The sequence below is a fragment of the Brachyhypopomus gauderio genome, chromosome 1 (genome assembly GCF_052324685.1).
Source record: "Brachyhypopomus gauderio isolate BG-103 chromosome 1, BGAUD_0.2, whole genome shotgun sequence".
In the NCBI taxonomy this organism is placed as follows: Eukaryota; Metazoa; Chordata; class Actinopteri; order Gymnotiformes; family Hypopomidae; genus Brachyhypopomus; species Brachyhypopomus gauderio.
This window is the reverse complement of record NC_135211.1, coordinates 16,458,279-16,481,216: the sequence shown is the minus strand read 5'-3', so window position 1 is coordinate 16,481,216 and position 22,938 is coordinate 16,458,279. Positions and strand designations below refer to the sequence as shown.

At 43.8% G+C, this 22,938-nt stretch overlaps 1 long non-coding RNA gene across 1 annotated transcript in view; it reads left to right on the top strand.

Moving 5' to 3' along the window:
- LOC143526821 (uncharacterized) overlaps positions 1-22,938 on the top strand; it is a 24,056-nt gene continuing 1,118 nt past the window's right edge. The window contains exons 1-2 of the long non-coding RNA XR_013133961.1: positions 1-317; positions 574-621. This is a non-coding gene — a long non-coding RNA (uncharacterized LOC143526821). The remainder of the gene's footprint in view (positions 318-573; positions 622-22,938) is intronic.

Below are 22,938 nucleotides of genomic sequence, written 5' to 3'. Positions count from 1 at the left end.
TTGACATTTATAAATCAAAGACAACGTACACACTGAACTTTAGTGTTGTTCCTGGCTGGGCTATGTGCATTTGGCTTGTTTGTGAACTGCAGCTGGAGATAAACCAGTGAGTATAGGATCTGTAAGTAGGACTGTGTGTGTGAGAGAGCAAACCCATTCAACAGGTCAAAATACATATCCATGATAGGCTAAACCTCCACACACACATACACACACAATACTGATTCTGCATTTTACTTCTCTTTGCTTGCAGGTTTTCTCACAGATGGGCAACCAAAATCCTCAAAACCCCGCTCATAAAAATGAGCGACATAAAAGTGAGTGATGAAACTCTGGTTGCGTTGTCCACCCCGGACACCGCCCCCCCCACCCCCTTCCCCTAAGCGAACACGCCAAGATACATTTGTTTAAAGTAAACCTCCTCGAAGAATCTGGCAAGATGCATTCTGCTGAGAAACATCTGGAAAGTGTGTCCTACGGAGAGGGCTTTCATTTTTGCCTTTAAGCCTCTAATGGTTTTCATAATTTAACATAAAGTAAAGGATATCATTTTCAATAATCTCATCCATACAGGCTGCTCATGGAAGTCAAAGTGCAGTAGATGTCAGTTGTGATAGTTGTGTGAGTACTACACACACACACACACACACACACACACACACACAAGCTGAGAACATTCAGCCCTGTTACTGTAGATCAAATAAAGCAGCAGATAAATAATTCTTTTTTCAATTCTTATGAAGTGCTCATAAACTCCATTGGATATAATCAGTTTCCACAGCTTGAGGTCTGCATGTGCATGCATCCAATCACACGCGTGTACGTGTGTGTGATTTAGAGACTCTGATCCTTTCTCACATTCTCGCATGCTCAGTTCTAATTCCTTGGTCAGAACAACGTGCCCTCACGCGTGCGCATGCGTGCGAGAGAGTGCGTGTGCACCTTCCCCCGTCCTGCCTCTGTGACTCAGAGAGCGTGCCGATGTCGTGTTCGTGCACACAGGTCACGGGGTGCTATGCACAGCACGCTAAACAGCTAGTGCCTGACCCCCCCCAAAACGCCAGAGACAAAAATAAAGCAAAAACATCCTTTCCCACCGGAGCCAAGAACAGTCCACCCCCACATGTGAGCCCCTCCATGCCCCCACCCCTCAACACGCCTCCACCCTCCTCCATGCCCCCACCCCTCAACACTCCTCCAACCCCCCCCCCCCCACCCCACGCAGCAGGCGGGGGTCTCTATCCTGCTCCTTGCCAACAATGTGAAATTTCTGCAAGCACAGCAGAAAAGCATTTAGGGGCAGGGGATGGATGGACGAATCAGAGATAGGGAATGACTCTCTCTGTCTCTCTCTCTCTTTCTCTCTCTCTCACTCTCTGTGTGTGTGTCTCTCTCTCTCTCATTTCCTTTTTCCCCCCTTCTGAGCACTGAAGTCATGACTATAGAATCTTCAGAGACTTCATATGTCAAAATCCGAGAGGCATGAGGCAGAGGAGAGAAAGACGGGGTGGGGGATAGGAGGGAGTGATAGAAAGAGGAGGAAGAGAGAGAGAGGAAAAGAGGGAGTGAAAGAGACAGAGGGGAGGATTACTAAAGAGATGATTAACACTTCTATTCAGAACCTCCTGTTAGTGATGCTGACATATTCTGTGTGTGTGTGTGTGTGTGTGTGTGTGTGTGTGTGTGTGTGTGTGTGTGTGTGTGTGTGTGTGTGTGTGTGTGTGTGTGTGTTTGTGTGTTTGTGTGTGTGTATATCTATGTCTGTCTCTATTTCACTCACACATTAAGTTTCTAGCTCACTAATGCATGCATGAACGATCTCAGAGAAAATAAAATTAAACTATTTAAATTGCACATTAAGTCGAAAAATAATTCAAGAGGTTGTGACAGCAGTACATTTTGGATAGAACATTCACCTAAATAAAGAAATAAACAGGAAAAAGGTTTATCTGGAACCTGGTCTCAATTAATTTTTTAAAGGTTTTTTTAAATCAAAAACATTGGCAAATCTACTTACACATGAAGCCCATCACAGTATCATTACAATTTTGGTGGAGAAAATATAGAGACACGTTTGTTCAAATGAATGTGCAAATTGTTGTATATTATTTGTTAATCGTTGCAATAAATTGCCATGAAATAAAACATTAAAACTACTCCTGATTTTACAGCTTTACCTGAATTTAGCATTTAGGAGGAGTAAACCAAGACACCATTCTTCTGTCTGACACACAAACACCAGTCCACACTTCCAGACTCCCTTTAGGGAAACCCTCCACTAGCTAAAGACCTGATGCAGACAGCATGCTTTGAAAGAGGTCATGTAACCCCTCAGTTCTCATAAACCCACCCATAAAGCTCATAAGCATGTCAGGTTCCTCAGGTTCCTCCTTAACTGCTACCAGCAAAACAAACAAGATTGTTATGCATATTGCACTTTGACTATACAGTTATAATTCTACATAATTCCCATCAGTATTATTGTGAACTTTACATACATCCCCATCAACATTAACATGTTATACATAGACACATATGCACACGGCAGTATATGATTAACACATTTACACATGAATATAATATTCTAATACACACATACCCCAACATCAGTAAAACATCACTTAAACAACACTTAAACACACACATACATATAGTCCATCTCACATTCTAACAAATACACAAACAGGCACAAAAACACACATGCCAACCACACACAAACCAGTCTAACATTCTAGGAGACACAATGCACACACATGCACACACAATCACATACCCACACATATTCATATCAGAATGACATTCTCACACATAAACATAGATACACACACATGCATAAACACACACAGAACACACATACTGGTATAATACATAGACACGCATACAGTACATGCACATACTGTACACACAAACTCTGACCACGTCTACTGTATTTTCATATGCATCCTGAGAATTGAGTGATCATGTCTTAGTGAGATTTACTGTAATACAGGCTTACTCAAATCAATACTCTCAACTTTCTGAACTGTGTGTGTGTGTGTGTGTGTGTGTGTGTGTGTGTGTGTGTGTGTGTGTGTGTGTGTGTGTGTGTGTGTTTATTTGGCATGGAGTGAACATTGGCCACTATTAAGTGATGAATCAATAAAGCAACATGCTTATGCTCTCTCCTCTTAGTTTGTATATCTGTGTGTAGATTTGTGTGTTTCTGTGAGTGCTTATTTGTGTGTGTCAGCCTGAAGAAATTTAAAGTTCTGCAAAAAGAAAACATACAAATTCATATGTGTCCAGAATGGACTGATTGAAGTTAGCCTGTGTGTGTGTGTGTGTGTGTGTGTGTGTGTGTGTGTGTGTGTGTGTGTGTGTGTGTGTGTGTGTGTGTGTGGATCTATGTCCGTGAATGTGTTGTGTGTGTTCACTGGGCTTGCCTACCAAGAACCTGCATCTTAAGAATTTTGTCACTCTTCCAAACCTTCTGTAAGCAATCACGATGCACTTGATTGACAGGCTAGAACAAAACAACTCATGGTGATTGTCAGAATGAATTATGCAATGTGGGAAAGAGAGTGATGAAGAGAGACAAAATGGAGAGAACGGAACGACGTCTCCTTCATGGGTCAAGGTAGGGTTCACAGAAAGGTGAAAACATGTACTGTATGTCTGTGCATATATATATATATATATATATATATATATATATATATATATATATATATATATATATATATATATATATATATATATATGCATCATATATATATAATGCATATATGCATATGTGCATATAAATAATATAAATAAATTCTGTCTCTTCCTCTGTGTGGGAGTTTAGGGGGTGAGGTGTGTGCCACACACACACACGGTTCAGAACGTTGCCATTCCTGGGATCTGTTGATCTGTTGGAGCCACTCCTCCAGTTTATGGGTCACAGCACTGAGAGCCCCTATCACCACTACTACAACCATTTCTCCTGTTTCGTCTCTCAGTCCGTGGTACTTTTCCACACTTCTCATATTCCTTCCACTGAAACCACTGTTTCCTGCATCTTCTTCACTTTGACAACGTCTCCTTGGTATGCCACTGTTTGTTAATCTGTCTTAACAAGATCCACGGGATCTTGTTGCTCTCCACCGCTGCAGAGTTCCTTTTCTTTGGGAAATGAGGGCACGCAGGCTGCACGTGCCTCTGTCTTGCACGCGTCCCTTTACACGATTCCCTGGTTGGCACTCTCAGTGTATACCTGCCAGCATCTTATATCATGCTTGCAAGTGCTGGATTGTGTCAGAGGCGTTTGCACACTGCACGTCTTGGTTCCTCTCTGGTGTGATTCACCTCTGCTTTGATTAATCTAGTGTTCAATGCTTGATCTTCTGCTGCTGTGATTGGTGCCTCTGTGTTGTCATTCAGTCATTGGCTTTCACAGCCATTGGTAATATTGTCTTATGCCAGCCACCACTCTCTGTTGGCGGTGAGTTCCATGGCAGGGCTTAGCCTCACACGGCATTTCCTGTGTTTCCATGGTGACTACATCTCCCACCTGATTGAGGCACTACCTCATCAGCTCTTCCTCAGGGTTATTGCTTCAGTGTGCACATGGGTGTTGCATTCCCCCCACCAACCCACACTGAGCACCCCCGTCTGGTGTTCAGTCTTTGTGTGTTGTATCTGGAGTGGAGTGTTTAATGCCTTGTGACTTTGTGGTCTCTATGCTGGCACCTTCCTCTTCTGCTGTTGGCCAGGTTGTTGTTGCTGCTGTGTATATGATGAGTGACTCTGACCTGCCTTAACCATTGGATGTCATTGTTTCTGCCTCATGGTATGTGATCAGGTGTTTGTACCTGTCTGTGATGTGGCCCAGTTCACCCTGATCACGTTCTCTCTCTTTTTACTATCAGCCATCCGCACATCTCCAGTCTGACTGACGTTCCTGTGCCCTTGCTGTAGATCCCAGTCAGGTGGATCAGAGTCTCAGTCCCTCTCCGTCTTTTGATGTTATCAGTGTACAGGAATTGGTGTGATGGTAATTCTGCTTCTGAATCTGCATCTGCATCCACTCTTACTGATTATCTGGCTGAGAGGATCATGACCTGTGCAGAACAGCAGACAGGCCAGATCATCGTCCTGGTATCTACCAGACATGTGACCTGGGAAAATGTCTTGGAGACTTAGAGTTGGGTTGAAGTGTTGTCCTCCAGTGTTCCACTGAAAGTTCTGGATGAAAGACCGTAAGGTATTTTGGAGTTTATACAGGGACAGGCATATATATATATAACAGATGGACAATATATATATATATTGGGTGTCATTAACATCCTTTATGTGGCATCAAACGTGTGTGTGTATGTATGCATGGGTGTGTGTGTGTGTGTGTGTGTGTGTGTGTGTGTGTGTGTGTGAGAGAGAGAGAGAGAGAGAGAGAGAGCTTATGTGCACACATTGATCATCATCCTTGGTTTGTGTGATTCTCACTGATTTATAGTTTCGCACCGCAACCCGAATTGTTATCTCTCCCCTTTTTGGATGTATCTGCTCACAATGATTTACATGACCCATCCGCTCCAAGACACACAACACACACACACACACACACACACACACACACACACACACACACACACACACACACACACACACACACACACACACTCATGAGCCAATCACTTATATGATCTCTTGTCTTCTGGGGTTCTCTAAGTTCTTGGGTTAGTGGTATTGGTTTAAGTGTAAATAAACGTTGTGTCCACTGTTGCCGTGTGGTCTGCAGTGAGCCGTGCACTGTGCACTGACACATACTGCACACTTTAGTGCCTCCACTGGCCTCTTCGCCTCTTTAGTGCCTCTATTGCATCTTATTACAAAATAGGAGAACAGATGTGATCACTTCTTATCTTTTCTTCTTCATATTTTTGTATGGTTTTTTTTTTAGCTAAAACAATTTTTTTGTTGTCATACAGTTCTGGTGTGGACTCTAGTGTGCCAAAGCATTTGATACCTCAAAATTAAGAATAAAAACAGTCAGCTGAACACACACACACACACACACACACACACCCATGCATGCATGCACACACACGTTTGATGCCACATAAAGGATGTTAATGATACCCAGCTCATACATACACACATTTGATTCCACATAGAGGATGAAAATGACACCCAGCTGATCCACACACATGTGCACACATGCATGCATGCACGCGCACACACACACACACACACACACACACACACACACACACACACACACACACACACACACACACACACACACACACACACACAGTTAATTCCACACAGAGGATGGTAATGACACCCAGTTGATACATACAAAAGTTACAGCTGGAAGACATCTGTTTTGGTCCATGAGGACATACTGAAAGGGTCAGGACCCTTCTGCTCCATCTAGAGGCGTCTACTGAACTGCCAGACAGAAATGAGAATTTGGGGGTGGGACAAGGAAAGGGATTTGAATGTCTGCTCTCTATGAACACAGAGCCACTATGTATATTCATGTGCATGTATGTGTGTGTGTGTGTGTGTGTGTGTGTGTGTGTGTGTGTGTGTGTGTGTGTGTGTGTGTGTGTGTGTGTGTCTGTGTGCAAGAGAGAGAAATTCTTTGGACCATGATTCTGAGTAATTCCAGAAGTCTCAATTAACTACTGATTTAAATAGAACCTCCCTTTACCCTCAACCTCAACAGCAAACCAATATGTGGGTCCCTTCAGTAGCTAAGGATACTTTTCACCAATACACACTCATGTCACCAATCACGACTAGCCAATCACTACCCAATCACGTCACCACTGTCACACTAGCCAATGCTCCAAATCGTCCAATCACATGTGAAGGCTTTCTCCATGGGACAGCGTCTATCCAAGGAGCTAGACACACAAGACAGAAGAGAAGACTGCACACACAAGACAGACAGATGGAGCCACCGACAGATTTCACCACTAGGTATTCAAACTTAACTCGTGCCACTACTGTACTGGCATGACTAGACGTGTGGACTGAGACAGTCATGGAAGCACATTCTGAAGAATCTTACATTATAGTTTCATCAGATGTTTGTCTGATGAAGATCTATTGTTTTTTTTTTATGAGAGTTTCTCTTTTAACATCAAAACCCTTTGTTTTTCTGTTACAACTGCTTTTGCCAAAAATATATAACTTATATATAACTATATAAGTAAAATATATAACTATATATATATAATTTAGTAATGTGGTTTTGTTTGGATAAAATAACACGTGCACTGACACAGTAGGAGAGGCCTGATCTTCTGCTCGTGAGAGGTTTAGTTTGGACGACAGGAAACAGAAGGATGCAGCTAATCGTTCATTCACTGTCCCTGCTGTTAGAAATATGCCCCAAAGCCTTTTCTCTTCAAAGACCCACTGACAGAGATGAACACAGTACAGTCTAGTTCTGAACAGAGAGCAGATGAGATGATGTGCGTAGCTCAGTGTGAACTGCAGTGGGAATAAACTCTAGCTTTCAATACTAGCTGAGAGGAGCCCGCCGTAGCTGTCCCAGCAGGCCAAGGACTCGCTTCATGTATCTTCTCAAGTGAGTTTCAGTAGTAATTGTCTAAAAGCAAATCTCTCACTGAATCACTGAATCACAACCACTGTGAATCTGCCAGTTAATGTCTCAGGTGTTGGTCTCCTCCAGTGAATTGTTTTCTACTGAATTTTGATACGCAGCATTTCTTCTGACCATCATAGGCCCATAGTGCCAGAAGTAGAAACAGATGTTTGGTACACCATTAATTTTTACTGTTTTCTAAGAAGCACATCAACAAGGGCTAAGTTTGAACAATTCAGTTTGTCAGTTATGTTTAATCATCTTAAATTAATTAACGGCAACTTCAAGAGCAGGACAATTCCATTATACCAAAGTGGCACAACTTTGGCAACCAGATGGGACTGGGACACTGTTCTAGCCATGCAGTATTAAGGCAAAGCAAAATATATTTATGCAGCATAATTACCCAAAGTGTTGTACAAGCTTAACATTAAAAATCACCTTAACATTAATTATATTCAGAGGTCAGTGAACCATGTGGTATTAAGATGTTTGCTGTGCACCCCTCTCTTAACAGTTTTGCTGATAGTCTCATTATGCTAATCAGTCTCATTATGCTAATTAGTACACACTGCGCCACAGCAATGCTAACACCATTTTCCAAGTGTGAAAACTTGAAATGACAAACATGCAAAGTGAGAAGATATATTCTGATACACCCCCACCCCCCCACCCCCTCCACCCAGACAACGTGAGCTTGCAGTTTCAAGATGCTCTGTCCACAGATAGGAGACGTCAACGTGAGGACTCAGAGCACCTGAACTTGTGAGTGTCAGTGAGCAGACTGAGGCAGCAGGGGTCTGCACCGACACCACCACCAGCTTGCAGGTTTGCACGGGGGCTCACATACATTCTGAGCTCCAGGCCCACGCTGTCACACATTTGTGTTGTTTCTTTGTTAAGCTAGAATGACCTGAAGGTCCTGTATCTCATGTCTGAATGTGATCCCTGCCACACCAATTTCAAATTTCAATGTGTGGCTCTAAGTTGATCTCTATAGTGGATCCCAGTGCTGTGTACAAATTCTGCCAAATTCTTGGTTGTTTATGAGCCCAAAGTCTCTGGCGGACTAGACTGAAAGCTTGAAAAACAATCATTGCTGCATGAAACTTCTGTTGAATGTAGAATTATTTTACTTTGAAATGTGACACTATGACTTGATGAAGTAACCTTATCAAATACACCAAAGATAATATGTTCTATCTAAAAAAACATTATTAAAACAATTGTAAGTTAAAAGGTTCTATGTAAGCTAGTTCATGTGATGGCCCAAATGGTGATTGAAGCATTTTATTTTATGCAGTTTACCTTTTAGTGATAACGGTCATGATGAAGGAACAATTCAGAGAGAAGTTTAGTTTGGGTGTGTTTTTGTTTTGTTTTTCTTTTTCTTTTCATACCAAAGCTCCAGGACTAGTGGGTCAAAGTTCACTCTGACTGTGTTATAGGATGGTTGCCTTGGCAATGAGCCTAGCAGTCAGAGGTGTCCGTACCATGGTGTGTTATCTCTAGTCTGTTGGGTTTTAACAAGCAGCAAGTTCAGTCGCACACACACAAACACACACACACAACCACAAACACACACACACACACACAATTTTCAAGTGAGGTCAGGCTTTGTACGATAAGGTGCTCTGGTCCTCTCTGGAGTCACTGAAAATAATTAAACCGAACAAACACAAGCACACACACACACACACACACACACACACACACACACACACAAACACACAGAGCAAACATCCCATGTCAGTGAGGACAGTTTTGTTCTGTCCCATCAAACATCTAATACCTTAAATGCATTTGCACACACACACACACACACACACACACACACACACACACACACACACACACACACCGAACAAATGAGTCATCTCAAATATACATGCAAGCTTCAACTCTAAACCAGCTTATATACACAAACACAGACACAGAACAAATGAATCATCTCAAAGATCTCAAATATACATACACCTTTAAAACTACACCACCGTACACACGCGCGCACACACATGCAAAGTTCAGAATGTTCTATTGATTTGATTTTGGCTGTGTGTGACAGTGGATTTCAAGGCAGAGGCACCCAGTTCTCCACAGTGCATTACTGATTACGTTTATACACATGTGTACTCTCGTGATGCACATGCAGACCATAGAACATTCTCCATGAGCTTCATAGACAAACAAAACCAGCAGATCCTTATGAAGAGTGCATAGTCACGCCGTCTCACCTGATCAGGCTTCTGCCTTATGTCTTGAGATGACACTTATGTTTACATCTGTTCTGACACTGGGCTAATCCTTTTAGAGGGCTGTCAGGTCAATAGTTATCTCACTCTCTGTGAAACGTGCACTAATTGCTAGCAAAACACACAGAGCATAAAGACACCCACATACTCTCTCTCTCTCACACACACACACACACACACACACAATTAGGTAAATTGCTGAGAAGATGAACTTGTTGAGTTACATGTTCTCATCATTGATCTTGTCTTATATCCTGAGATAACGTGACACACCTATGGGCGACTTTTATTTTTGCATCAGCCGTAATGATTTTATTTTATTTTTTTCCTGCTTCTAGTTTATTTTTTTCATGTTTCATTTTTTTAGCTGAGGTGTGCACAAAACACAGACACATTAAAAATGTAGTCTTTTTTTTTTTTTCAAGCTTAGGTCATGCACCAGAAGTTGGGGAGTTAGAGTGTCTGGCGTACTATCTTAGCGGTTCCCAGGACTGCACTCTTCTGTACGTTCAGATGTTGTTCTTTAGGATCTGCTGTAGCCACTCTTCCAGTTTGGGGGTTACAGTCCCAAGTTCTCCATTTACCACAAGAACCATTGTTGTCTTCATCTTCCACATCTTTTCTAGCTCTTTTTTCCTTCTTTGCACAGCCTGCATCTGGACTATCTGTTACTAAGTTTGTGTTCAGAGCTTGTTGCTGTGCTGCAATAATTAGTGTCTCTGTTGTCTTTCAATCCAGCCTTTTCCTGCCTCTGGTAGGTTTTTTTCCATATCACCCAATTCCGCTATTTGCCAGTGGTACATACCGTGCAAGGGTTAATCCTCCCTTGAGGGTTCCTGCTCCTCCTCATTCTCGTCCTCCTTGGATTCTGCTGTCTGAGGTCCTCACTTGGGCTCGTCTTCCTGGTGTACTCCAGTATCTTGGTTGTCTCATCTTGGATACTGACTCTAATGGCGCATTTCCACTAGGGCCTGCTTGGCGCGGTACGGTTCGATACGGATCGATTCGCAACGGAAAGGTACGGTTGCGTTGTGTTTCTATTACAATGGTGGACCACCACAATGTGGGTGGAGTCGCTGTTGGCGCGCGGGTTGTAGTGTCGTGACATCATTTGTATGCGACCACAACACCGGTCGATGCCCCTTAACACATAGCATTATTGTATCTTATTTATCTTTATCTTCATTATTGTATGTGGTTGCTCTAATTATTGATAATAATTTGGTATTACTCAAACAGGCTGAACACACCCTGCATAAAAAGCATCAGTCATACAATCAAATGAAATCAAACTTTATTATGAAATATAGATATTTAAAGTACAACATATGTAAATAATATAGTTATAGTTAAAAAAGTGCAAAAAGCAAATATATACGTATAGCTTTATATGAAATAAATATTTATAGTACTACAAGCAACATTTTGTGTGCTTTTACTGGCGTCTGTCTCGCATGGTGTTCATTTACATTTACATTTATGGCATTTAGCAGACGCTCTTATCCAGAGCGACTTACAAAAGTGCTATGTAGTTGCTTGGAATCTCCAAGATAGAATAGATAGTCCTGAACACAAGGTACTCTAAGCTGGAAAAACCACTAGACGAAAGTCAAATGATACCTAACAATTATACCTGAATATACACATCCCCTGAGGAAAAAGACAGTAAACAATTCCTATGACCCAATTATGCACAATACCTGAGGAAAGAGACGATAAAGTTCAATAGACAAAGCATAATTATGCAAAGTGCACTTGAAAGAGGTGGGTCTTCAGTCGGCGTCTGAAGACAGCAAGTGACTCCGATGTTCGGACACACAAGGGAAGTTCATTCCACCACCTTGGAGCCAGGACAGAGAAAAGTCTGGATGCTTGTCTCCCATGTGTCCTGGATGATGGAGGGTCAAGACGAGACATACTTGAGGCGCGGAGGGCTCTAGGTATGCATCTGGGTTTTACCATGGCCATCAAGTAAGGAGGAGCTGGACCATTCTTTGCTTTGTAGGCCAGCACCAGGGTTTTATATTTGATGCGGGCAGCTACCGGAAGCCAGTGGAGGGAGGACAGCAAGGGAGTGACATGGCTGAACTTGGGAAGGTTGAAGACCAACCGAGCTGCAGCGTTCTGGATCAGTTGCAGGGGTTTGATGGCATGCATAGGAAGACCAGCCAGTAGGGAGTTGCAGTAGTCCAGTCTTGAGATAACAAGGGACTGGACAAGGACCTGAGTGGCCTCCCTAGAGAGAAATGGCCGAATCCTCCGAATGTTGTGAAGGGCGAATCTGCATGATCGTGTTGTGTTAGCAACGTGGGCCGTGAAGGAGAGTTGATTGTCGACAACTACACCAAGGCTACGCGCTTCCATGGATGGAGTGATCACAGTGTTCTCGAATGAGATAGAAAGATCACGATGAGGACTGGCTCTTGCAGGGATGTACAGCATCTCTGTCTTGCTTGGGTTAAGCTTTAGGTGGTGAGCTGCCATCCAAGAGGCAATGTCTTTCAGACATGCAGAGATTCGAGCTGAAACCTGTGTGTCAGAGGGTGGGAAGGAAAAGAAGAGCTGGGTGTCATCTGCATAACAGTGATAAGAGAAGCCATGTGCAGAGATTGACTCACCCAGAGAGCGGGTATAAAGGGAAAAAAGAAGTGGACCCAGCACTGAGCCTTGTGGAACACCGGTGGAGAGTTTGCATGGCGTGGATGTTGATCCTCCCCATGTTACTTGGTAGGAACGACCCTCCAGGTAGGATGCAAACCACGTCCATGCATTGCCAGTGATACCAAGGCCTGAGAGGATGGACAGGAGGATCTCATGATTGACTGTGTCAAAGGCCGCCGAAAGGTCAAGCAGAATCAGAACTGATGATAGTCCAAGTTCACAAGTTCGCCAAGCACCCCGAGGAAAGCCTGGTTGAAGGAAACATTTTCCGCCAACTCCGCTCGCCTCGTCAGTGGAAGGGGAATCTTGAACGTAAAAAATAACAAATTAAACACAAGCATTCCCGTGAAAGCAACAACAATATAGCGTAACTGCACAAAATGTGTAGCACGTCATCGCTGCTCATGCTTTGTTTATGGCTACTGCTAACTAGCAACTAGCAAGGCTAAGAGCTAGCTATTGTACAGTAGTGACTGTGGTGGTAACATTAACTACAAACACAGCTCTAAATTCCTGCGTTTACAATAGATGCGTTCATATTACATTCATATTACATCTTTTACGAGCCTAGTAGTAAAACTGAAATCACAATACACTCAGCATTTTTCGTGGCCTCCAGCACCGACATTGCCGTGTCTGTCCAGCACGTTTTCTCTTCCGTTACTGGCTGGCCGGTGACCGTATATGACATCCATTTGCTGGAACCATTTCCAGTCTTTGCGGTTTGCTCCGCTGCGTCCGTTATGGTCCTTCACCGCCCGGTAATCGCGTTAAGCTTTTTTAGCTTGAACCGACCGGCACTGCTGAACGGACCGCTGGTAGCCATGAGTGGCCATTAGCGTGGAAACCTCGCTAAAAACCTTTACATTTCTAGTGGCCCCGTCCAGTTCGCCCTGGATTTTTTGATTTCTGATTATTAACAGAAAGGTTTGTACCTCGGCGTTTGACCAGGGAACAGACTTCACTCCTTGGGTTTTAAAAATGGCTGAGGAGTCCATAGCATAGCGGAGGAGTCGCTCTCCTGATGCAACCAGTGACGACACTCCCTGGCCAATCAGTGTCATGCTGTTCCTCCACGTCACAGAACTGTACCGCTTCGGAACGGTTAGAACCTCGAGCGAGTCGGTACGAAAATAGTACCCGAAGGGGCCGGCTAACTGGGACCTGGTACTAATGGAAACACTCACAAACCGTCGTGAATCGAACCGTACCGCACCAAGTAGGCCCTAGTGGAAATGCGCCATAATGCTCAACTAGTCCTCAGCCCCCTCCTTTCACTTAGTGTACAGCAGGAGTGGCCAACCTGCGGCTCTTTGCCTGGTTTCATGCGGCTCCCCAGCCGGCCCGCGCTCTCACCTGCACTAAGCTCATCAGCTCTGAGGGCGACACACTGCTATATCTTCATGGTGTGCGGTTTGTTTACAAGCCTAGCGAGCCGCTAATACTTTTAAAACCGTTGTAGTGGAAAACGGGAGACTAGCGGTATGAAGTGACTCTGCTGTGAGTCTCGTTGGTGAGACGCGGTCTTCTGTCACACGTTTTGGAATAAACCACATACGAGGTGCAGCAAAGGCACCGCAGATGACTGAGTTTATCCACTTTTTACCTAGAAAACAACAGTTGCATACATAACAGAGCTCGTAGTGTGTGCACGCATGCATGAGTAACCTCGACGTGCCGTGGCCCACCTCCTCCAACCGTGCCAAAGTCCTGAAGCATATCACGACTTATGTTTATATCAAAGTTTATGTTTGTTTTTTTTAAATGTGCTGTTCGCTTAGCTTGAGTTCACCCTGGTATTTTTGTCAACAGCGCATGTGCATGAGATGAAAACACCACTTCCCAGTCAGGACAAGCTCATTTCAATAAACAATTTGTCAGGTTTGCTCTCAAAATGGCAGGGAAAAAATGCACAGCAAAACAAAAACGAGGATGAACAGAGGACGTTTTTAACAGAGTAGACAGAGTAGGCCATCCTAGCCCGGCACCAGGGGAGCAGGTGGGGTTAGGCGCCTTGCTCAAGGGCCCCTCAGCCATGGCCTCAGGCCGGGGAATCAAACCCAGGAGCCTCTGGTCACAAGACCGGTTCCCTAACCACCAGACCATGACTGCCCCCACACTGTTTGTGTGTGACATCTACAATAAGTCTGAGCAGAGGTCTGTGTGTGTGTGTGTGTGTGTGTGTGTGTGTGTGTGTGTGTGTGTGTGTGTGTGTGTGTGTGTGTGTGTGTGTGTGTGAGAGAGAGAGAGAGAGATGTCTGATGACTGGTAGAGTGTGGGTGGACCTGGCTCAGGACCTGGCTCACTCTCTGTAGCTGCATTCCTTGTGGCCTCCTCACGATTCCCATTTGCCTCAGTTAGCTCTGGCTAGCTTTCATCTTTTTGTGACCATCTGATCACACTTATCCAAATGTCCAAATAACTTTCCATTTGTCATTTTAGTATACTGTATATTTTTGTGGATTAATGAGTGGATGTCTCGTTCACTTCTGGCATACAGCTTGATATCATCCATGTAGAACAGGTTGGTAAGATTTGCTTCAGTCCATCTGTTGCCACTCTTGGTGGCACTTTTACAGAGGGCATTCAGGCCTAGACAGAACAGCAAGAAGAACAGGGCATCAACTTGGTCAATCCCAAACTTGACGGTGACTCGTGCCATTGGCCTGAAGTTGGCCTCTAGGGTTGCTTTCCAAAGCTCCATTGCACTCTTGATGAAGGGTCTTCTAGTCCTGTTGATGTTATACAGCCTGAGGCATTCAAGGATCCATGTGTGAGGCATTGCGTCACAGGGTTTCTTATAGTCAATCTATGCAGAGCCCAGGTTGGTCTGTCTGGTCTTTCAGTCTTATCCACCAGTAGGTGGTGCTTGGCTCCTCTGATGTTCTTGCCAATGGCTTTCTGAGTCTCTCTCATGTATTGAGCCATGTGCCCACTCATCTTGGCCACAATGATGCAACGATGCCTGACACAATCATTCATGGTGTGCAGAAGCATGTTATCAGATGGTAGTGGGAATGGATGAAACTACCCCTTTGAGACCCTTTCTTGGACATCTGGTAGCATGATGGTTACTGGATCCTGTTCAGGGAGGTTGCTCTGTTCTGTTCTCAGGTTCAACAACCACTGGGCATTGGTGTTGTGTGATGTCTCCTTCTCCCATATGGTTCTCCATAATTATTCAGTCTCCAGCCTTGGTGGGTTGGTTCTCATGTTGTTATCCTGCAACTGAGAGTACACACTGGATGTCTTATGGAAGAGCATCCTGTTTATTCTCCTGGCTTTGTCTTCTATACCTCTTCACATGGGCAGCCAGAGTTGATCATCTGTGCTGGCAGCATCCAAGGCCTCTGGTTGTACTTCTCAGGTACCTTAGCTGGCTAATTCTTCTCTTTGCCCTTATATTGGCCTATATATGAATGTATTATTTAGAATGGATAACTGAGGCCAGATGTAATGATTGAACAGCGAGCACCTCCCTGCCCATGAAATTTGTGCACATGGAAGGTTTAGACTTACTCCAACAAAAGAAAAAGATAAAACATATGTATATATAAATGCTAGCATATTAATATATATTACAATGTTCAAGAAAACCACACACGAAACACACACACACACACACACACACACACACAAATAGGCAGTGGGTCCAAACGGGTATATATGTTAAAGGACACCATGCATGGTGTTCAACTGGATTGTCTTGGCGGGGTGACTCATACACACACACACACACACACAAACACACACTGAGGCAAATTGGTTAGGTGTGCGGGGACAAATCCTCTGGCCAAGTTAAACTAACTTACAACGCTTTCGATCTGACGTGTGTAATCAGCGCCAAGATTCATTAATGCAAGCTCCCCCTGGCTTTACCATCACTTGCGCGCATCTGTATGAAATGCAAGAGCCCAGGAAGATGAGCCCCACAGGAACACAGCCTGCCAGGCCCACCATTACCTGCACCTTAATGCCATTACGACCTACTGCTCACTGTCCAAAGGGGAAGCACAGGCTTCTTTCTGCAGCTCCCTGGCCCTGGTGCTCTGCAGCTGAGGTTTGGGGGAGATCGGGAGTCTCGGCACGTTAAGGCAGCACGTGGCTCGGCGCTGTGGCCTGCCGACGCTCTTTCGCCACCGACGGGCCACTCCGCTAACGGCGGCTCTGTGTGGCCACCTTCGGCCTATTAATCTGGATCTCCTCTGGACCACCTCCGCTCTCTGCGTGTCTCTCACTTTCTGTCTGTATGTCTGAACCTCTCTCTCCCTCTCTCTCCCTCTCCCTCCGTCTGTCTCTCTCCCCTCTGTGGCATGTAGCACTGAGGTCCCCTTTGGCAGCTCTGTTGTGAGTGTTGATTGGGTAATCAGCTTTGTCCGTGGAGGGTTCTCACTGTTGTCTTGTGCTTTCGCCGACACGGAGTCATTCGAGGGGAAGTTTGGAATCAGTGCTGAATCAGAGCTGCTGCACTGTCATTAATAAAAAAAACAGAGAGACACAGAAGGGTAGAAGCCAGGAAAGGAAGTAGAGACTGAAGAATAAAGGAAAATAATTAGACAGAAAGAAACAGAGTTAAGAAGGGATATGCCACTTGGCGTGGTGTGAGAGCAGGCAGGCATAGGTGCTGAAACAGGGAATGGAGACGGAGTGAAATCAGAGGAGGACTTTGTTCTTCCCTTTGTAAACTGCTTGTGAAGTCATTTCATTGCTCTGCAGAAGTATATCACCAGAACTGCTGCATACGTTCATTCATTCATTCATTCATTCATTCATTCATTCATTCATTCATTCAATCAATCATGTTCATTCTCTATTCTGGCTTACAAGAGGCTGTATCCTAGGCATGAATAGCTATGAAAGACAGACCACCATGATGGCTGCATCCCAAATTGTAAATTTCCACATCTGTATTGGAGTTTCTATGTCAAAACTCAAAACAAACAAGTTGCAGAGGGGCCTTGTTCCAGCAGCAAGCAGAGATGAACAAGCCCAGGACGCAGAGACCTCAACGCCTTTCACAACTGCAACCCGTTCACACTTCTTTGGTGCAAAAATATACATGTGTAAAGTTATATTACCATTCCGCAATGCCATAAAACTATAATACAAAACTTGCAACCAGACGGGTAAAGGACAGTGTATAGTAAAATTTATAACCTGGGCACACACACACACATACACAGACTTTAGAACAGAGGTCACTCTGTGATGTCTGCCTGATAAAGGAAGTCAATTTAATGTTGTTTGATTTGTCATGATAGTGAGATGATAACGAAAACTTGTATGCTGAGAGAGAGAGAGAGAGAGAGGAAGAGAGGAAGACGGAGAGAAAGACAGAGATAGTGATCAGTGCTCAGTGATCAGCGAATATGACATATCGACCACATGACAAGTCTATCACATATTTCTGTTAAGCTTCAGATCTCATAAATATTTGTGCACCAGATTGATGAAACTGGATGAATCTATTGTTTGCATCTGAGAGGTATGAACAAAAAATAACATGGAAATAAAGTCAAATGTATCAAACCTTTGTGCAGTGTATCAAATGTATCAAAGTTTGTGCAGCCTCTTTCGATCCACATAGACTTCCTTCTAAACTGTTTAAAACTGTGACTAAAAGACATAATAATGCATGTGAGCTCAGGTCAGGGCAGGGAGAGGAAGCCTGACCCTGCAGGCAGTGCGAGCCATTTCCATGTGGGCTACTGCTTTCAATCACTTCTGCGGCCCCCTGGCAGAGGCCGGCGTTCTGCTCCAAAATGTCCTGGGTCTTGGCAAAGTCTGGGGTGTCACGCCACCTAGAAGTGTCTCCAGGGCCTCTGGAAACCAACAGCTTGGCAACAGCCCATGGTGGGGGGGTGGGTACTCATGGGAGGGGGCAACTTTTGCTTAGGACCATTTTCTTAGGACCTTTTTTTTCAACAAATTGTCCTGAGTTGTTTGTGCCCAGAGGGCTCCATCTTGGCCTATGACGATATACTCCAGCTGCGGATCCTAATTATCTTTAGCAAACTGCAGGCAAACTCCTTTCTGTTTACGGTTTGATAAAAGATTAAACACACACCTTTTTAATATGCTGAGTATAAGCTCAAGTTGGTAGTCAGTAATGACATCTTTGTCTTTTTTGTGCCACTTTAGCAAAAGAGGGATAAATGCTCATGCTCTCCGCAGCTTCAGAGAAGTCACAGTGGGGAGAACTACACTTAGGTATACCATGAACAGCGTTATGGATTTGTTTTCTAACCAGATGTTTCTTTTTTCATGGTGGCCATTTCTGCATTTCTCTGTCGTGGAGTTGGGGGCACACAGCTGCTCTCACTGCAGGCTCACAGCCAGCACATATTTCCAGACGCTTTTGAAAATTTGTTTTCATTCGTTTCATTGGAACAAGAAGACAAACCACAGACATTCCAAATCTGCCTTTATTAGTGAACCATAGCAGCTGTAAGGAACTTCATCATTCAGGGCAAATTACCCAGCATAAGCAAGCGAACACAGGCAGTGTCAAAGACATGATCAGTGCTGTCATAAATCAGGTGGAGCCACCAATTACATAAGAACTGTTTGTTTACATTGTTCAATTGGCCAAGTTATAGTATTCATGAATTTGTATATTGCTTCCTGTAGTTTTATAAAGAAAATCATTAGCCCAAATGATTCTGCACCTACTCCTAAAGCACATTGTCTTTGAATGTCATTCTCTCCCTCAGGGTTGAACAATTATATTGACAGGGGCTGTTGCATTTTGCCAAAATGTTATGGTCTGTTTTGTTTTAACATACATTGCCAGTCACTCTCTCAACATGCAATATGACGGACGTCCTTTTGAGAATTCTGAGCTGTTCACCTTGGCACATGCGTCCCGGGTCACTCTTCACTCTTCTTACATTTAATCAACGTGAAAATTTCAGGGGTTTAAGTTTTTTATTATTTTGTTGTAGTTTTACCTGCACTGCTGAATTTGCTTCTCAAGCACAGGTGAGGTGGACCCATACTAATGTACATACTGTAGGCCAGTGTTGGCTATGTGTAGAGCGGTTTTAATTAGCACATAGTTATTGTCACGGTGGGCTGGTGCCAGCCCTCAGGGGAGACGCTCACACCCAGACACACCCGCTGAGCTGAGGACTTTATACTGTTCTTTCTTCACGCATGCGCTGAGTTTGTGGACTGTTTAGCACTCTGCAATACGAGACGTTATTAAAGAGACATTTTTTTCATTTTTTTTGTCTTGGTTATTGTACTATGGGCATTAAAGACTCCTGCTGCATCCGCCCCATTGCAGTTATTCAATACATAAAAAGAAAAAACAAGATTTATCATAAAGTAATTTCCATTATTATCTTCATCCAAAATACAGAATAAAATATTCTTGAAACAAAAGGAAAATTTGGCAATAACATGAGAATGGATAAAAACAGAATGTCTGACTAATATGTTCTTAATAAAAGCAGAATGGTTTCTTATGGTACTCCGAGGAGAAGCACCGCCCACATTGGCACCAGACTACTAAAAGAAACACCGCCCACATTGGCACCAGACTACTGAAAGAAACACCGCCCACATTGGCACCAGACTACTGAAAGAAATACCGCCCACATTGGCACCAGACTACTGAAAGAAACACCGCCCACATTGGCACCAGACTACTGAAAGAAACACCGCCCACACCAAACTACTGAAAGAAGCACCACCCACATCAGTAGGCTACCAGACAGATGACAGTTGTGCACCAGTTCTCACAGTACACTGATGCACCTGAACAACTTAAATGCAATTTCATATTCTTTGGTGGTTATTGGGATATTGTTATTTGGATGTCAAATAAGTTTGCATTATAATTTTTATAGAATTTTATACAGTTCTTAAAATAGTGTGCTGCCAAATCAAAACACTATGACCAGAAAACATTTTTGTTTGTTTTACTGCAAAACTGAAGACTGCAAATGCTATTTTATCAGTATTGGATTAATGGGTCTTTTCCTATGTAGATAGGAGCCTGGTCTGCTCTAATGGGACATTATTGCCTCAGAGAGGTGCAGGGAGAGCTGGACAGGCCTCTCTATGAGGACTTTGAAGTACATCAGTCATTCAATCTGCCATGTGTCTGTGATAACACCTTGCTAATTATAGAGGGTATAACTTAGTTTTCACTAGTGAGTCTGCTTTGTGTATACCAGTTTTCTTTAAACAGTTCCAACCCCTTTAAATGTCCTGTGGAAATACGTCTCTTTTTTGTTTGCATTGTTTCTGGAGTTGCTGAAATTGTGGTGTGTATGTATGTTTAATAAAGGGCCCAGAGAGACCAGTGTGGTTCTGGCCCATCTTCAACCTCAGGCAAGCTCTTTTCTGGACCCTCTGCAATTAGCTTTCTAGCCAAAGGTAAGAATGGACGATGCAGTAATTAACTGCATAAGGCCCAATCCCTTTTGGACTGCATCGATACCACTGCGAGAATCACATCCCAGCATGTCTCAGGTGTATTTAATGCTGTTCAGCCTCTCCTGCAAAGGGAGAAGAAGGATGGAATGCAAGCCAATACCGCCCTGATCTCCTGGGATGTAGACTACCTGTCAGACATAGTCTGGTTTGTTGGTCTGAGCCATTAGTGAGCAGTACTGGAGTCCCACTGGGAGCTGTGCAACCCCATTGCTCTTCACCCAGTTCACCACTGATGTCCAGTACAAGTCACATCTCTGTCATCCGCACAAATCCTCCTTCAACCCTGCAGTGGCCTGGCATGTCAGGCTCATTCAATAAGAATAGAAGGTCTAATAAACAACTTTGTTGAGTGGTTGGTAGTTGAGAAGATGGTGTTTGACTTCAGAAAGAAGAGGAACACAAACAGACCAACAAATATCAGTAGCTTGATGACTATAAAATGTGTTAACCTGTAGATGCTTCAATGCCTTTGATTTCTTAGGAAACACAACGCAAAGTGCATGACAAGAAGGCTGTAATGATGGTGAACAAACTGATGTTTCAATCTATAAAAGAGATGATAGGAAACTGGACACAACTCAGCTGGACCAGACTCAGCTGGACCCAACTCAAATCTGATTCACCTTGTATGGATTCAGACCTATTTGTCTTTCATCATTCGAGTTGCATTTCAGATTGAGCAATTTGAAATGCTGGCCTGGATAGCTGGAAACAGTATCATTTTGAAACTAGCCCTTCATTCCTGGAAGGTGGCATCCATGTTTAACTGTGTTTTTCAGTATCAGATTTTTTTAAATGTCTTTAAATAGACAGATACATACATAAATACTTTCTTTATAACCCTGAAATTGCAGGGTTGAATAATACACCCTGGACAATATCTTTGAGTTTCATTAGTTCTCATCATGTAAGAAATATCCAACCTGCCCGTCCACCAGATTCGGTCAGTGCTATAAATCCCTTAGATCTGCAGTATGAATTTCCCAGCACCATACAAATGTAGTGCAGTATATGTACATGTAGCTTTCTACACATGTGCAATGTAAATTGGATAGAATCACAGAAGAGGCAGCCGAAACATCTAAAGCAACATTCCGTTTAGCTCTGTCTGTTGAAGGATGTGGCCTCCCATAATGTTACCACCAGGCTGGGCATTTTGAACTGTCCCTTTCATATGTCATAGAGTGGGGTTGTCTCCTCTAATAATACTGTCTTCATACTGGATAGGACAAGCCGTTAGAGGGCTGTTCAGAAAAGAAGTGATTTAGGTGTGTAGAATAATTTCTGGTGCTGCAGGGTCAATCATGGTAAAAAGCAGAGTGTGTTACAGCAACGTTCCTAGCTGCTAGCCAAGTTCACCAGACTGTCCTAATTGGGCTGTAGCAAGACACACACACACGTTATACAGCCCAGACACTATGCAGGACAGAAATTCTCCACTGTCCTAATGGGTAACAGAACAACCTTTACCCTCCATTTTCAGAAATGTAATTTATCACTGAGAGAGAAGGCGAGTCCAGGACTGATAACATGACAGCCAGAGAAAGTGAGAGAAAGAGAGAGAGAGAGAGAGAGAGAGAGAGAGAGAGAGAGAGAGAGAGAGAGAGAGAGAGAGAAAGTGACAGAGAAAGATGAGTCGAGTAGATGAGGCTGAGTCTGCCATTGGTATGTCTGAATACTGAGCCAAAGCTTCAGTCAGTGAAGGGACAAACACACACACACACACACACACACACACACACACACACACACACACACACACACACACACACACATTTAAGTGTGTGTGCTGGCACTCAGGGACGGTACTACAGCCAGATGACCTGCGGAGACAGAAATGTCCACGCCACTGCCACGCGATTAAAGCAGGCAAAAGAGTTCAGCAGAGAGCCTGCCTGACCACAGTCCAGACATGACCCACACTCCACCTTCACCCCAGACAGGCAGAGGGGAAGAGCAATACAGACATAGGCAGCAAGACAGAAGAAGACTGAGACA